At 45.2% G+C, this 14,088-nt stretch overlaps 1 protein-coding gene across 6 annotated transcripts in view; it reads right to left on the reverse strand.

The window, feature by feature from the left end:
• The window catches only part of ARMH3 (armadillo like helical domain containing 3), a 187,588-nt gene that overhangs the window by 172,655 nt on the left and 845 nt on the right, over window positions 1-14,088 (reverse strand). Inside the window, exon 2 of one of the 6 annotated variants that reach the window (XM_078853891.1) lies at window positions 5,027-5,107. The exons of the other annotated variants lie outside the window; for them this stretch is intronic. The gene's annotated coding sequence lies outside the window, so the exon portion shown is untranslated. The remainder of the gene's footprint in view (window positions 1-5,026; window positions 5,108-14,088) is intronic. 6 annotated transcript variants of the gene reach the window in all.

The following is a 14,088-nucleotide window of genomic DNA, read 5'->3' on the forward strand; positions in this document are numbered from 1 at the left end:
CCTGCAGAAAAAACAGAACATTCCTATAATCTTGTTGTTGAAAACTTTTATACACGATAGAGATGCTGAATTAGCAGACTTTTTAAACAATGGGACTAACTGGCTGTAGTTAACAGAGCTATTCCTTCAAACAGATTACTGATGTAAAGGCATCCACACGTTTTCATACTCCTGAGTTCACAGGGACAATTCTATTAACATGCAGCTGCAGCTGAGTGCCCAGGAGATCTACCCCACAGAGCTGAGAGAGAGCTGCATGGGAATGTTTAGTACACCAGCCACTTCACTGCACAGCTGTAACGAGGCTGGTTCTGGCGGGACCCAACTGAGAGTGCCAATGGCTGGGGTTTCTACACACACCAAGGCAAACCAAACCAGCCAAACAGAGAAGACTTTGGTTTTACTACACTGGCTAACCACAAGTCACACAAGCAATTCCCTTAGACGCTCCAGTTTCCCAGTATCCCCCACCAGTGCCACTCGTTATGGGGACATATAGTTATGAAAACCAATACCCCAGTAAAAGAGAAAAGGTTCTCTTGATCCCAAAGGACCAAGCCCCAGACCCAGGTCAATATACAAATCAGATCTTACCCACAAATCATGCTGTTGCCAATCCTTTAGAATCTAAAATCTAAAGCTTTATTCATAAAAGGAAAAAGATAAAGATGAGAGCTAGAAGTGGTTAAATGGAATCAATGACATACAGTGACGGCCAACTTCTTGGTTCAGGTTTGTAGCAGTGATGGAATAAACGGCAGGTTCAAATCAAGTCTCTGGAGAACATCCCCAGCTGGGGTGGGTCTTTCAGTCCTTGGTTCAAAGCTTCAGTGCAGCAAAGTCCCTCCAGAGGTCAGAAGCAGGATTGAAGACAAGATGGAGGAGCTGCAGCAGGTTTTTATAGTCTCTTGCCATGTGGTCTTTCTTTCTTTCTTTGTCCCAAGGACAAGCTGTCACTCACATGGTCTGGGAAAACCTCAGAGTTTTGTCCATAGGCAGGTCCCTGCACACCTTGCTGAGTCGCAAGGCGTGTCTGCCTTCTCTCAATGGGTCAGTTGTGTAGCTGATGGTCCTTAATGGGCCATCAAGCAGGCTAGGCAAAGTTGACACCAACTTGTCTGGGGTGTCACCCAGAAGCAGAGCATAAGTTTGAAAAACAGATAGTACAGAGCCAATACTTGTATCATTTTTGTATTTAAAGATATATGCAAACAGATCGTATAATCCTAACCAGCAAACCATAACCTCATCTTAGACACCTTATTTGACCCCCTTTATACAAGATTTGGTGCCACTGCAGGACCTTGGTTGCAACAATGTTCTATGCGGTCCCAGTTCAAGTCAAGTCAGCAAAAGCTTCAGGACACTTCATCTGGGACTAAAGAGACATGGCATCATGAAAGTGGAGACATAAATGCCATGGCAGTTAAGTGTTCATGCATTAAAGCCTTGCCTGCACTACAAAGTTTACCCACTGCCAACACTGGGCTCAGGATGATCTGGCGCTGAATGTGCATCCAAGCACAACGCAGGCTTAATGAAAAGGAGTACTTGTGGCACCTTAGAGACTAACCAATTTATTTGACCATAAGCTTTCGTGAGCTACAGCTCACTTCATCGGATGCATACTGTGGAAAAATGCATCCGATGAAGTGAGCTGTAGCTCACGAAAGCTTATGGTCAAATAAATTGGTTAGTCTCTAAGGTGCCACAAGTCCTCCTTTTCCTTTTGCGAATACAGACTAACACGGCTGTTACTCTGAAACGCAGGCTTAGCACATCTATCACTAATTTCATTTGAGAATCCACAGCAGAGTTCTGCAAACCAAACCTGTGACGTACAAATGAACACACTATTAGTAACTTGTCACTAAAATACCCACAGAAATTGCAAGCAAAAACCTTAACAACGTTACGGTGGGGCTTTGATCACAAAACCTGGCCAGCTAAAACTATGATTTCCACAACAGCCGTAATTCAGCCCCCTCACAAACACTTTCTTTATTATATAGAGTATGTCTCTTGTAATGGCAAAAATAATATTACTGTATATGGTTTTAACTATAACAACTCTAAACTCCATGTATCCAACCTGTGGTTACTGGCCGATCCATATCTTTCCATTTCCAGACTTTGGTATGTACATCGCAACGTCAACGTTGCATTAGCATTGCTTTGAATTTGTTTCCTTATCTAACAAACCTGAATATTTTTGGGTTTGCGAGCAATCGCACACTCACACACACAGCTACACATCCCAGTACACAGTCCTAGAAATAACCCATTGCACTTTTTTTAGCATGCAATGCTCAATAACCACATTCTTGTTCACTACTGCAGCGTCAAACTGGTTTTCAGAGCTGGGAAAAAGAAAAGGAGGACTTGTGGCACCTTAGAGACTAACCAATTTATTTGAGCATGAGCTTTCATGAGCTACAGCTCACTTCATCGGATGCATTCAGTGGAAAAAAATATGCTCAAACAAATTGGTTAGTCTCTAAGGTGCCACAAGTCCTCCTTTTCTTTTGCGAATACAGACTAACACAGCTGCTACTCCGAGAGCTGGGAAAGACACTGCAGGGTATGAACTCTACATTAGTCCAAAATCCAGGACTTGTTTTATAGAGTTAATATTCAATGGCAACAAATACACTGAAAATCATGGACTCAGTTGATACTCGCTTTAAAGTCCAATGTCTTTCAACCTGTCACTGCTAGGAAGGCTGGCCTCACCCACACAAATGATTTCAAGTCTAGTGAAAGCTTCCTAGCACCAAGCACTGACTGCTAGGTCCATACCAAGCATGGTTTGTTTTTAAACTTATTTTGCAGTTGTGCAAATACAAAACTAGCCCCTGCATTATGAAGCACAGAGCTGTCATGAAAAGTGACTTTGTCGAGGTCCCATTGTGAGGCTCCAGATCGGTCACCTCTCAATAATTCCACTGCAAATGTGCCCAGTTTGCAAGTAAAACAATGACAGGTTTCAGAGTAACAGCCGTGTTAGTCTGTATTCGCAAAAAGAAAAGGAGTACTTGTGGCACCTTAGAGACTAATCAATTTATTATGCTCAAATAAATTGGTTAGTCTCTAAGGTGCCACAAGTAAAACAATGTTTTTTCTAACCCACAGCCCTTCATGTTTCCCCCCACCCCAGTCTGTGAGGCTGGATTCTTTCCACTGCGCAAGTCATGACGCATAATAAAGATTCTGCAGGCCAAATTAAGCCCACAGTGACACCTGTGCAACTCCACTATCTACAAATTAGGCCCTCTGTGACACCATCATGACCTCCGTTGTCTTTATATTAAGCCCTGTATGATCCCAGAACTGATCACATAACTGAAAATTAATGGGAGCTTAGGTACGAATGATCATGACTTGGTCACACTTACAATGTGCAAGCAGAATAAAGTCCAGACAAGCAATATATATATATATATATACACACACACACACACGGTTCTTTAAATCGGGTTAATTTCACAAAGCTGAAAACAATTATGAGCCGAATCAGCTGGGAGGAAGAATATAATCCGAAAAATGTGAATAACTGGGAATCATTTAAGAACACCTTACTAGATGAAGAAAAAGCCATTCTCCCACAATTGAGGAAGAAGTCTGTGCTGGGTAAAAAACAACCTGGGTTAAGACGGGAAGCGAAGGTAGCGGTAAAAAAATAAAAAATAATATATAAGAAATGGAGGAAATCAGAAGTTGATACCAATTAATATAAAACAGACGTTAGGAATTGTAGAAAATTGATAAGGGAAGCCAAGACACACAAGCAGAAATCAATGGCCAGCAGAATTAAGGACAATAATGAGGTTTTTTTAATATATTAGAAGCAAAAAGAGTCCTGATAGTGGTACTGGTCCATTACTAGATGGAAACGGTAGAATCATCAATAATAATGCAGAAAAGGCAGAAATTTTCAATATATATTTCTATTCCATATTTGGGGAAAAAACAGATGATATAGTCTTATCATATGGTGATAACACTCTTTCCATTCCACTAATATCTCTGGAAGGTGTTAAACAAAAGCTACTTAAGTTAGACATTTTTAAATCAGCAGGTCCAATTAACTTGCATTCAAGAGTTTTATAAGAGCTGGCTGAGGTGCTCATTGGATTATTAATGTTAATTCTCAATAAGTCTTGTAGCACTGGGGAAATTCCAGACGACTGGAAGAAAGCTAAGGTTGTGCCTATTTTTAAAAAGGGTAAATGTAACAACCCAGTTAATTATTGGCCTGCCAGTCTTACATCAATCCTGGGCAAGATAATGGAGTGGCTGACACAGAACTCAATTTATAAAGAATTAAAGAAAGTTAAGGTAATTAATGCAAATTAACATGGGCTTATGGAAAACAGATCCTGTCAAACTAACCTGGTATCTTTTTTTTTTTTTTTTTTTTTAAAAGAAATTACACGTTTGGCTGATAAGGGTAATAAAGGCATTTGACTTGGTACCACATGACATTTTGATTACAAAACCAGAACTGACATGTCACATATTAAATGGATTAAAAACTGGCTGACAGGTCTCAAAAAGTAACTAAACAGGGAATCATCATTGAGCAGGTGTGTTTCCAGTGGGATCTCATGGGAATCGGTTCTTGGCCCAACTCTATTTAACATTTTTATCTATGACTGCAGGGGGAACTTTAAAACATCACTGATCAAGTTTGCAGACAGCACAAAAATTGGGCGAGTGGTAAATAATGAAGAGAACAGGCCACTGATTCAGAGCTATCTGGAGTGTTTGGGAAACTGGGGTGCAAGCAAACAACATGTTTTAATATGGCTGCATGTCTACATCTAGGAACAGAGAATGTAGGCCACACTTACAGGATGGGGGAGTCTATCCTGGGAAGCAGTGACCCTGAAAAAAGATTTTGGGGTCCTGGTGGAGAATCAGCTGAACAGGAGCTCCCAGTGTGATGCTGTGGCCAAAAGAGCTAATGCGATCCTGGGATGCATAAACAGGAGAATCTCGAGTAGGAGCAGAGAGGTGATTTTACCTCTATTTGGCACTGGTGCAACCACTGCTTGGATCCTGTGTCCAGTTCTGATGCCCAGAGTGCAAGAAGGATGTTGATAAACTGGAGAGGGATCAGAGAAGAGCCAAGAGAATGATTAAAGGATTAGAAAACATACTTTACAGAGACTGATCTCTTTGAGTCTATCTATTTAGCTTAACAAAGAGAATCATAGAAGATTAAGGGTGACATGCTTACAATCTATAAGAATCAACATGGGGAACAAATATTTACTAATGGGCTCTACAGTCTAGCAGAGAAAGGTCTAATACGATCCAATGGCTGAAAGTTGATGCTAGACAAATTCAGACTGGAAATAAGGCGTATATTTTTAAGTGACAGTAATTAATCATCGGAACAATTTACCAAGGGCCAGCGATGGAGAATCCACCATGACAATTTTTAAAATCAAGACTGGATGTTTTTCTAACAGATCTGCTCTAGGAATTATTGTGGGGAAGTTTTATGGCCTGTGCTATGCAGGAGGTCGAACTAGATGATCACAGTGGTCCCTTCTGGCCTTGGAATCAATTAATCCCATTGCCTTCAGTGGGTCTGCACAGGTGTAGCTGGCTGGAATTCAGTAACCAATTCTGTTGATGATACACAAAGGAACAGAATGCAGCTCATTGCCTCTGCAGGCTAACAGGAGTAAAAAGAGGATAAATGTATTTCTATCGCTAACACCAGCGCATCTGGTGAGCAAGGTGGTGCCATTTTTACATAGATGCTTTTCATAGAATCATAGAATATCAGGGTTGGAAGGGACCTCAGGAGGTCATCTAGTCCAACCCCCTGCTCAAAGCAGGACCCATCCCCAATTAAATCATCCCAGCCAGGGCTTTGTCAAGCCTGACCTTAAAAACCTCTAAGGAAGGAGATTCCACCACCTCCCTAGGCAACGCATTCCAGTGCTTCACCACCCTCCTAGTGAAAAAGTTTTTCCTAATATCCAACCTAAACCTCCCCCACTGCAACTTGAGACCATTACTCCTTGTCCTGTCCTCTTCCACCAATGAGAATAGTCTAGAACCATCCTCTCTGGAACCCCCTCTCAGGTAGTTGAAAGCAGCTATCAAATCCCCCCTCATTCTTCTCTTCTGCAGACTAAACAATCCCAGTTCCCTCAGCCTCTCCTCATAACTCATGTGTTCCAGACCCCTAATCATTTCTCTTGCCCTTCGCTGGACTCTCTCCAATTTATCCACATCCTTCTTGTAGTGTGGGGACCAAAACTGGACACAGTACTCCAGATGAGGCCTCACCAATGTCGAATAGAGGGGGACGATCACGTCCCTCGATCTGCTCGCTATGCCCCTACTTATACATCCCAAAATGCCATTGGCCTTCTTGGCAACAAGGGCACACTGCTGACTCATATCCAGCTTCTCGTCCACTGTCACCCCTAGGTCCTTTTCCACAGAACTGCTGCCTAGCCATTCGGTCCCTAGTCTGTAGCTGTGCATTGGGTTCTTCCGTCCTAAGTGCAGGACCCTGCACTTATCCTTATTGAACCTCATCAGATTTCTTTTGGCCCAATCCTCCAATTTGTCTAGGTCCCTCTGTATCCTATCCCTGCCCTCCAGTGTATCTACCACTCCTCCCAGTTTAGTATCATCTGCAAATTTGCTGAGAGTGCAATCCACACCATCCTCCAGATCATGTATGAAGGTATTGAACAAAACCGGCCCCAGGACCGACCCCTGGGGCACTCCACTTGACACCGGCTGCCAACTAGACATGGAGCCATTGATCACTACCCGTTGAGCCCGACAATCTAGCCAACTTTCTACCCACCTTGTAGTGCATTCATCCAGCCCATATTTCCTTAACTTGCTGACAAGAATACTGTGGGACACCGTGTCAAAAGCTTTGCTAAAGTCAAGAAACAATACATCCACTGCTTTCCCTTCATCCACAGAACCAGTAATCTCATCATAGAAGGCGATTAGATTAGTCAGGCATGACCTTCCCTTGGTGAATCCATGCTGACTGTTCCTGATCACTTTCCTCTCATGTAAGTGCTTCAGGATTGATTCTTTGAGGACCTGCTCCATGATTTTTCCGGGGACTGAAGTGAGGCTTACTGGCCTGTAATTCCCAGGATCCTTCTTCTTCCCTTTTTTAAAGATTGGCACTACATTAGCCTTTTTCCAGTCATCCGGGACTTCCCCTGTTCGCCACGAATTTTCAAAGATAAATGTATAAATGTATTCAGAGAGGAACCATACTTCAGATGAAGGTGGGATCTCTCCAAAAAGTCAGAAAGGAATTTTAACCTGCTGTCTTGGCTGAGAGCAAGCATGAGAAATAAGTGTACTTAAAAAGCAGGTGTGCAATGGAAGTAACTTTCATACTAATAAGCACAAAAAGAAAAGGAGGACTTGTGGCACCTTAGAGACTAACCAATTTATTTGAGCATGAGCTTTCGTGAGCTACAGCTCACTTCAAAATAAATTGGTTAGTCTCTAAGGTGCCACAATGACTCCTTTTCTTTTTGTGAATACAGACTAACACGGCTGCTACTCTGAAACTAATAAGCACGTACATCTTCAAAATACAGTACCGACACTAATATTGCTATGCAGATAGGCAGGTGGGGCCCTTTAGCCCAGGACAGCAGCCTACCTAGGAGAAGGAAAACTCCAATCTCAAACCCCCATCCATAGGTTAAATGAAGTTTGGTGCTGGGCAGTGACACACCAATACCTCCTGTTGGTGTTTCAGAAGGTCTACAGCAAGCAGACGGGGAGAGAGTGGGCATGTACTTAGCATAACTGGGGAAAGGCTCCGTGCGCTGCATGTCAGGGACGCCATACGCTCTTGCCAGTGCAAAAGTGGACAGAAGGACGCGCACACTAGCTGAGGAAATATGGAGTGTCTGAAGATTTAACAACTATGGTGAAGGACCTGTACAGTTCACCTAAAACAGTGATCCAAACCTGCTTGGGAATGATAACAAGTCCCACTGAGATGAAAGCTGGACTGGACCAGGAGTCGACTGCAGTTTATCATACTGATGGACTATATCAGCAGGAAGCCACCAATGAGAAAAGGTGAGCAGCTGCTATATGGAGACAACATAGTAATAAAGACATCCTCAAAAGAAGTCAGAGGAAATAGGAAAGCTGGCCTGGGATGGAAATGAACATGACTAAGACTGAGGTCACCTGGGTCACTAGAGGTGGGAAACTGGACACAGATTTTAATGGAGGGAGATTAAACCTGGCTGACTGTGACCCAAGAACACTTAAATGCCTACTGGCAAGAGGGCTACAGGAATATCTTGATTCTAGTTTGTACATTCCAGTTTATCAAAGAACATCATGTGACATCTTAAATGGAAGTTGGGGTCACAATGATCATTAATATTGTTGTGAAATGTATGTACAGCCACTATATAAGGCATTATGTTTAAAAACTAAATATATGGTTTTAAGTCTGTATCAAGGTAAATTCATGGAGGCTAAGTCCATTAATGGCTATCAGCCAGGATGGGTAAGGAATGCTGTCCCTAGCCTCTGTTTGTCAGAGGGTGGAGATGGATGGCAGGAGAGAGATCACTAGATCATTACCTGTTAAGTTCACTCCCTCTGGGAAACCTGGCATTGGCCACTGTCGTGAGACAGGATACTGAGCTGGATGGACCTTTGGTCTGACCCAGTATGGCCATTCTTATGTTCATAAGGAAAAATAGGTATTCCTCCAAACAGGAGGTCAGATATGGATCCCTCAGTCAGAATGTAAAACAAGCGTTGTAAGCTAACACTACGGATGCACCTCCTCAGACCTGATGCCAGTGGAGGGATTCTGCTCTTCTTCCACATCTGGTTCAAAATCTGTACCTCACATCCCAGGCTCTATACCTTCCCCTCTGCCCTGGTTTCCCACCACAAGCCCTTTGTGCTCTATACTCTGCTAGCTCCAATCTTACTGAACCCTGCCATCTTCTCCAGCTCACATCCCTGCATCTTTCTAAAGTCTGCTTCCTATGCTTGGACTAGCAGGCCAGTCACACGGCAGGCTCTCATCGGCTTCACTTTTTGCTATGGAAATTGAGAAAACCTTTTTCGGAGGGCAGCCAAAGCACAATGCCTGGGTGCTCAACCTCCCTGCCAGCACCAGGAGCTGAACAGCCCCAGTGCTCTGCCTCCCCCCAAAAGTCCAGGAAGCTGGAGAGACATAGGACTTGCCATTACAGGCTCCCTGCCCCTGAGCCAGGAGCCTAGGACGAGCTCCCAGGGTCTGCAGCTCGGGGCAGCCCCATCATGTGTATTGCACTTCCCATAGATGCAGACCTTGGGAGCCCCCACAACTGAGAGGTGGAATTGACATTTTTGTCAGCTTCCTGTCTGCTCTTAGCCACTATGAAACTGACAAGAACATCAATTTCATTCAGCAGCTCTCCAGCCAGGGAAGAAGACTTCCTTTCATGAACACCTCAGTGTTTCTGAAATGAAGCTGGGGGGGAATTCTAGTTCATGGGAAATTTCACTAAAGTTTGGATTCACTCTCATTCACAGCAAAACCAACTTTTGAAAATGTTACATTTCCTGCATACCAGAAATCCTGCATTTTGGCTAACTCCACTTATAACCTTTATTTGTACTTTGTCTATTGGAATTAAAACTGCTCAGAACAGGATCTTGTCTTCCTACACACCTATAAAATGCCCACAATGCCAACACTAAAAAGAGGACCCCTCAAAGCTGGGGCTTATATGACAGCCGAGACTGTACTTCCAGCAGGAGTTGCCCAGATGTTCCCATGCCATATTCTACACAAAAAGCAAATCACCTTTATAGTTTGACTCGTTGACAAGAAAACGTCTGAGCTGGTGTCTCAGATATAGGCCTTGTCTACACTAGAAAATTTCCTATCCATTTTTCAGCAGCATAAAAGCTGGTGTAGACTGGATGCATGCATTACCACCAATATATCCTCTAACGCCCTCAAAGCTGTGGTAAAATGCCCGTCTGGCCGAACCTGGAGTTCACACCATTGCTGAAAAACAAATCAACTAGTGTAGACGCAGCTATACTTCCTCCCATCACACCCCACTACAGGAAGCACCGTTTAAAGAAAAATATTCCTACTAGACACAGAAATTTAAGCCATTTCTTCCTGCACAACTGCTGTAAGATCCAGCCCTTCCTCTGTGTTAGAACAGATCAAATGCTCAGCAAGACCCTCATTGTCCCGCACATCAACCGCTGCAGCCCCCTCCTCCTCCTCTCTGGACTTGACAAATGTCACCCAGGCCCACCTACATGCATTCAAAATGCTGCTGCAAAGATCATCACCACAGCCACATTGTCCCACTCTTCGCATCCCTTCACTGGCTCCCCCTTCTCCAGTGCATCAAGCACGAAGTAGTGGTCTTTACTTTTCAGGACCCACACAGGCTATCCCAGCCCAAGCTGCTACCACTCACAGGCTATCAAGAGGACAACTCCCACCCCCTGATCGGGCAATGAAGTCAGTCTTGATTGTCTATTTGTCAAATTTCCCATGAGTACCTTTTGCTCTTTCTCCCACGCTGCCCTTTCTGTATGGAAGGAGCATCCATTAACATCTATAAACCCGTTTCTTTGTCCTCTTTCAAATCCCTCCTTAAAACTGTCCTCTGCCATGATGCCTACAACACCCTAAACAGCTGGTGTGCTGTGACTACTGCCGATCACCCTGATCTTAATCTTCTTACTGTGTGCTCCTTCCCTCCCCGCTTTGTTTGTTGTATTCACACCATTGTCTCTTGCCTTCTTGTAAAGACATTGGAAAGGGACCATCTTTGTGTTCTATCTTTACAACGTCTAGCATAAAGGGGCCCTGATCCCTGACTGCCATAGGCACTATGGCAATACAGCCAACACACTATTCACAGTAGTGATCTTGTGAATAATCCAAGAAAGGAGCAACCAGCGATTAGAGGAAAACAGACTGGGGGGGTGGGGAACCTGGATTTGTGCTGGAAACGGCCCACTTTGATTATGATACACATTGTAAGGAGAGTGATCACTTTAGATCAGCTATTACCAGCAGGAGGGTGGGGTGGGGGGAGAGAAAACCTTTTGTAGTGATAAACACCCATTTTTTCATGGTCTGTGTGTATAAAAACATCTTCTGTATTTTCCACAGTATGCATCCGATGAAGTGAGCTGTCGCTCACGAAAGCTTATGCTCAAATAAATTGGTTAGTCTCTAAGGTGCCACAAGTCCTCCTTTTCTTTTTTCGAATACAGACTAACACAGCTGTTACTCTGAGACTACATACTGTAAAACTAATATTTTATGCTAACCGAGTTTTAAGGAACCAGCCAGGGCCACATTAGAAGAAGCCACTGAGACGCTCTGGCACAGCTCCCTCCACCAGCAACACCAGCACATGTCTGGGACAGGTCACTTTTTTCCAAATACAGTATTACAAATACTGCTGAATTACAGCGCTCATATTAAAACACTTCCATCCATGGGACATTTGCTATACAATACTGCATAGGAAAAATCAATTGTTTTACAAGCTCCATGTAACTTGGGGGGAATCTATCTATCATACTTTAAGTTTCTGTCCGTACACCTATCAGGTGAATGACAGATATAAGAATAGCCATACTGGATCAGACCAAAGGTCCATCTAGCCCACTATCCTGTCTTCCAACTGTGGTCAATGCCAGGTACCCCAGAGAGAATGAACGGAACAGGGAATCATCAAGTGATCCATCCCCTGTCACTCATTCCCAGCTTCTGGCAAACAGAGGCTAGGGACACCAGCCCTGCCCATCTTGGCTAATAGTCATTGATGGACCTATTCTCCATCAATTTATCTAGTTCTTTTTTGAACCCTGTTATAGTCTTGGTCTTCACAACATCCTCTGGCAAAGAGTTCCACAGGTTGACTGTACATTATGTGAAGAAATACTTCCTTTTGTTTGTTTTAAACCTGATGCCTATTAATTTCATTTGGTGACCCCAGTTCTTGTATTATGAGGAGTAAATAACACCTCCTTATTTACTTTCTCCACATCAGTCATGATTTTATAGACCTTTATTATATCCCCCGAGTCATCTCTTTTCCAAGCTGAAAAGCCCCAGTCTCATAAATCTCTCCTCATACGGAAGCCGTTCCATATCCCTAATCATTTTTGTTGCCCTTTTCTGAACCTTCTCCAATTCCAGTATATCTTTTTTGAGATGGGGCACCACATCTGCACACACTATTCAAGGTGTGAGCGTACCGTGGATTTATATAGAGGCAATATGATATTTTCTGTCTTATTATCTGTCCCTTTCTTAATGATGCCAACATTCTGTTTGCTTTTTTGATGGCTGCTGCACACTGAGTGGATGTTTTCAGAGAACTACCCACAATGACTCCAAAATCTTTCTTGAGTGGTAACAGCTAATTTAGACTCATCATTTTATATGTAGAGTTGGGATGATGTTTTCCAATGTGCATTACTTTGCATTTATCAACACTGAATTTCATCTGCCATTTTGTGGCCCAGGCACCCAGGTTTGTGAGATCCCTTTGTAGCTCTTCGCAGTCTGCCTGGGACTTAACTACCTTGAGTAGTTTTGTACCATCTGCAGATTTTGCCATCTCACTGTTTACTCCAGTTTCCAGGTCATTTATGAATATGCTGAATAGGACTGGGCCCAGCACAGACCCTGGGGCAGGGTTCTCCACCTTTTTCTTGCTGAGGCCTCCCTCAACATGCTATAAAAACACCAGGGCCCAGTGGGCGGGGCAGGGAGCAAGGGGCTCCGGGCCGGGGTGGAGGGGGGCATGAGTTCCCTTTACAAAAACCATGTTGACTTGTCCCCAACAAATTATGTTAATCTATGTGTCTGACAATTTTGTTCTTTACTACAGTTTCAGCCAGTTTGCCCGGTACTGAAGTCAGGCTTACTGGCCTGTAATTGCCGGGGTCTCCTCTGGAGCCCTTTTTAAAGATTGGCATCACATTAGCTCTCCTCCAGTCATCTGGTACAGAAGCTGATTTAAATGATCGGTTACAGGCTACAGTTAGTAGTTCTGCAGTTTCACATCTCAGTTCCTTCAGAACTCTTGGGTGAATCCCGTCTGGTCCTGGGGACGTATTACTGTTTAGTTTATCAATTTGTTCCAAAAGCTCCTCTAATGACACCTCAATCTGGGACAGTTCCTCAGATTTGTCACTTAATATCCTCAAATAACAACATCTGCCAACGGCAGTGGTCCACCCGCAGGAATCCAACTGGGGTGAACCCTGGCCTCCGGCAGCAACCCAACAGGACGGTACACTCCCGGGACCCACATGGGGTGAACCCTCACACTCATGCAGTCCCAGGGGAGAATACACCCGCGGGGACCCTACTGTGATGGAGCTCCCGGGAATGGAGCTCTGCGTCCTGGCATGTCCAGCGCACAGCGTAATCGCCGCAGTGAGGGCGGGTCGCTCCGGCTCAGGCCGTGCTGGGTACCCACAGCCTGTGACGGGCGCAGACCCAGAGGGATGAGAGTTGTATCCAGGAGCCTCCCCCAACTGTGCATGACAAGAGTCCCCAACCGACGGGGCAGAGCCCCCAGACCCCTCCCGGCCAATCCCCCCCCACCGACGGGGCAGAGCCCCCAGACCCCTCCCCCAAGACACCCCCCCCCAGACGGGGCAGAGCCCCCAGACCCCTCCCGGCCAACCCCCCCCACCTTCGGGGCAGAGCCCTCAGACCCCTCCCGGCCAATCCCCCCCCACCGACGGGGCAGAGCCCCCAGACCCCTCCCCCAAGACACACCCCCCCCAGACGGGGCAGAGCCCCCAGACCCCTCCCCCAAGACACCCCCCAGACGGGGCAGAGCCCCCAGACCCCTCCCGGCCGACCGCCCCCAGACGGGGCAGAGCCCCAGACCCCTCCCGGCCAACCCCCCCTTCCACCGACGGGGCAGAGCCCCCAGACCCCTCCCCCAAGACACCCCCCCCAGACGGGGCAGAGCCCCCAGACCCCTCCCGGCCAACCCCCCCTTCCACCGACGGGGCAGAGCCCCCAGACCCCTCCCCCAAGACACA

The sequence above is a fragment of the Lepidochelys kempii genome, chromosome 7 (genome assembly GCF_965140285.1).
Source record: "Lepidochelys kempii isolate rLepKem1 chromosome 7, rLepKem1.hap1, whole genome shotgun sequence".
Taxonomy (NCBI): domain Eukaryota; kingdom Metazoa; phylum Chordata; order Testudines; family Cheloniidae; genus Lepidochelys; species Lepidochelys kempii.